Source organism: Hordeum vulgare, chromosome 5H (assembly GCF_904849725.1).
Source record: "Hordeum vulgare subsp. vulgare chromosome 5H, MorexV3_pseudomolecules_assembly, whole genome shotgun sequence".
In the NCBI taxonomy this organism is placed as follows: Eukaryota; Viridiplantae; Streptophyta; class Magnoliopsida; order Poales; family Poaceae; genus Hordeum; species Hordeum vulgare.
Window position 1 is genome coordinate 7,906,912 of NC_058522.1, and position 4,412 is coordinate 7,911,323.

Here is a 4,412-nt window from a genome sequence, read left to right on the forward strand (position 1 = left end):
CCGGATCATAACACATAGTAGGTAACTACAACTTGCAAGATCAGATCTAAAACACACATATATTGGTGATAACATAATAATTTTAGATCTGAAATCATGGCACTCGGGCCCTAGTGACAAGCATTAAGCATGGCAAAGTAGTAGCAACATCAATCTCAGAACATAGTGGATACTAGGGATCAATCCCCATCAAAACTAACTCGATTACATGATAGATCCCATCCTACTCATCACCGCCCAACGAGCCTACGAATGGATTACTCATGAACAACGAAGAGCTTCATGGAATTGGAGAGGGAAGAAGGTTGATGATGACGATGGCGACGATTTCCCCTCTCCGGAGCCCAAGACGGACTCCAGATCTACCCACCATATGAAGAACAGGTGGTGGCGGCGGCCACCACCTCCGTATCGTAAACGCAACGAAAACTTCTCTTTTTATTTTTTCTCGAACGAAAGGGGACTTATAGACCTGAGGTTGGGGGCGACAAAGCCGTGTGGGCCCCACAAGCCTACCCACCGCCACCAGGGGGTGGTGGCAGAGCCAGGGCTTGTGGCCCACTGGCCCACCCCCTCAGGTGGAACTTGGCGCAGATATTTTTCTTATTTTCCAAAACCGCTCCCCGTAAATTTTCAGGATGTTTGGAGAACTTTGATTTCTGCACAAAAATAACACCAAGGCAATTCTGCTGAAAACAACGTCAGTCCAGGTTAGTTCCATTCAAATCATGCAAATTAGAGTCCAAAACAAGGGCAAAAGAGTTTGGAAAAGTAGATACGATGGAGACGTATCACTCCTCCCCTCCCTCCCTCCTATATATACTAGAGGTATTGGGGGTTTTTGAGACACAACTTTGCCACGGCAGCACGACCACATACCTCCACGGTTTTTCCTCTAGATCGTATTTTTGCGGAGCTTGGGCGGAGCCCTGCTGGGATAGATCACCACCAACCTCCGGAGCGCCGTCACGCTGCCAGAAAACTCATCTACCTCTCTGTCTCTCTTGCTGGATCAAGAAGGCCGAGATCATCGTCGAGCTGTGCGTGTGCTGAACGCGGAGGTGCCGTCCGTTCGGCACTAGATCGAAACGGATCGTGAGATGGATCGCAAGACGGTTCGTGCAACGGATCGCGGGAAGGTTCGTGGGACGGATCGCGGGACAGGTCGTAGGACGGATCGCGGGACGGTTCGTGGAACGGTTCGCGGGGAGGATCGAGGGACGTGGGGACGTTCCACTACATCAACCGCGTTTGTTAACGCTTCCTGCTGTGCGATCTACAAGGGTACGTAGGATCCAAATCTCCTCTCATATATGGACATCACCATGATAGGTCTTCGTGCGCGTAGGAATTTTTTTGTTTCCCATACGATGTTCCCCGACAGTGGCATCATGAGCTAGGTTCATGCGTAGATGTTATCTCGAGTAGAACACAAAAGTTTTTGTGGGCGGTGCTGTGCGATTTATTGCGCTCCTTAGTCTTTTCTTGATTCCACAGTATTGTTGGATCGAAGCGGCTCGGACCGACATTACTCGTACGCTTACGAGAGACTGGTTTCATCGCTACGAGCAACCCCGTTGCTCAAAGATGACTGGTGAGTGTGAGTTTCTCCAACTTTAGTTGAATCGGATTTGACCGAGGAGGTCCTGGGAGAGAGGTTAAATAGCAATTCATACATCTCCGTTGTGGTGTTTGCGTAAGTAAGATGCGATCCTACTAGATACCCATGGTAACCACGTAAAACATGCAACAACAATTAGAGGACGTCTAACTTGTTTTTGAAGGGCATGCTTGTGATGTGATATGGCCAACGAGGTGATGTGATATATTGGATGTATGAGATGATCATGTTGTAATAGTTAATATCGACTTGCACGTCGATGCTACGGCAACCGGCAGGAGCCATAGGGTTGTCTTTAAACTAACATTTGTGTTTGCAGATGCGTTTACTATATTGCTAGGACGTAGCTTTAGTAGTAATAGCATAGCATACACGACAACCTCGATGGCGGAAGGATGATGAAGATCATGATGATGGGGATCATGGTGTGGCGCCGGTGACAAGAAGATCATACCGGTGCTTTGGTGATGGAGATCAAGGAGCACTTGATGATGGCCATATCATGTCACTTATGAATTGCATGTGATGTTAATCCTTTATGCACCTTATCTTGCTTAGAACGACGGTAGCATTATGAAGTGATCTCTCACTAAAATTTCAAGACGAAATTGTGTTCTCCCCGACTGTGCACCGTTGCTACATTTCATCATTTCAAGACACCACGTGATGATTGGGTGTGATAGACTCAACGTTCACATACAACGGGTGCAAAACAGTTGCACACGCGGAACACTTGGGTTAAACTTGACGAGCCTAGCATGTGCAGACATGGCCTCAGAACACAAAAGACCGAAAGGTCGAGCATGAATCATATAGTTGATATGATTAGCATAGAGATGCTTACCACTGAAACTATTCTCGACTCACGTGATGATCGGACTTGAGATAGTGGATTTGGATCATGTACCACTCAAATGACTAGAGAGATGTACTTTTTGAGTGGGAGTTCTGAACTAATATGACTAACTGAACTAATTTTCATGAACATAGTCTAATGGTCTTTGCGAATTAAGATGTAGCTTGCCCTATAGCCCTACTGTTTTTATATGTTCCTAGAGAAAATTTAGTTGAAAGTTGATAGTAGCAAACTTTGCGAACTGAGTTTGTAAAACTGAGGATTGTCCTCGATTGCTGTGCAGAAGGCGTATGTCCTTAATGCACCACTCGGTGTGCTGCACCTCGAGCGTCGTCTGTGGATGTTGTGAACATCCGACATACATGTTTCTGATGACTACTCAATAGTTCAGTGCAAAATACTTAATGACTTAGAAGCAAGGCGCCGAAGACGTTTCGAAATGTCACGGAACATAAGAGATGTTCTAAAGAGATGTAATTGTGATTTCATGCTTGTGCCCTTGTTAAGAGGTATGAGACCTCCGACAAGATTCTTTGTCCACGAAGTAAAGGAGAAAAGCTCAATCGTTGAGCGTGTGCTCAGATTGTCTGAGTACGACAATCGCTTGAATCAAGTGGGAGTTAATCTTCCAGATGAGATAGTGATGGTTCTCCAAAGTCACTGCCACCAAGCTATGAGAGCTTCGTGATGAACTATAAACATATCAAGGATAGATACAATGATCCTTGAGAGATTCGCGATGTTTGACACTGCGAAAGTAGAAATCAAGAAGGAGCATCAATAGTTGATGGTTAGTAAAACCACTAAGTTTCAAGAAAGGCAAGGGCTAGAAGGGATACTTCGTGAAACGGCAAAATAATTGTTGCACTAATGAAGAGACCCAAGATTAAACCCAAACCCGAGACTAAGTGCTTCTGTTATGAGGGGAACGGTCACTGAGGCGGAGCTACCCTAGATGCTTGGTAGATCTGGCAAAGTCGAAAGAAGTATATTTGAAATACATGATGTTGATGTGTACTTTACTAGTACTCCTAGTAGCGCGAGGGTATTGGATACCGGTTCAGTTGCTAAGTGATTAGTCACACGAAATGAAAGCTACGGAATAAACAGGAGACTAGCTAAAGGCGAGGTGACGATACGTGTTGGAAGTGTTTCCAAGGTTGATATGATCAAACGTCGCACGCTCCCTCTACCATCGGGATTGGTGTTAAACCTAAATAATTATTATTTGGTGCTTGCGTTAAGCATGAACATGATTGGATCGTGTTTATTGCAATACGATTATTCATTTAAAAGGAATAATGGTTACTCTATTTTCTTGAATAATCACCTTCAATGGTTTATTGAATCTCGATCGTAGTGTTACACATGTTCATGATATTGGTGCCAAAAGATACAAGGTAATGATGATAGTACCACTTACTTGTGGCACTACCGCTTGAGTCGTGTTGGTATAAATTGCATGAAGAGGCTCTATACTGATGGATCTTTATTCTCACTTGATTTTGAATCACTTGTGACATGCAAATCATACCACATGAGCAAGGCTTTGTTTTCATTGAGATGAGACAAGATAGTAACTTGTTGGAAGTAATACATTTTGATGTATGCAGTCCAATGGGTGCTGAGGCACACAGTGGATATCATTATGTTCTTACTTCAATGACGATTTCAGTAGATATAGGAGTATTTACTTAATGAATCACAAAGTCTGAAATATTGAAAAAGTTCAATTATGTTTCAGAGTGAAGTTCGTCGTAACAAGAGGATAAATTGTCTATGATATGATCGTAGAGATGAATATCTGAGTTGCGAGTTTTGGTACACACTTAAGACAATGTGGAAGTTGTTTCACAATTCATGCCACCAAGAACACCATGGCGTGATGGTGTCATAGCCGCGACCTATTTGATATGGTGCATGCTATGATGTCTC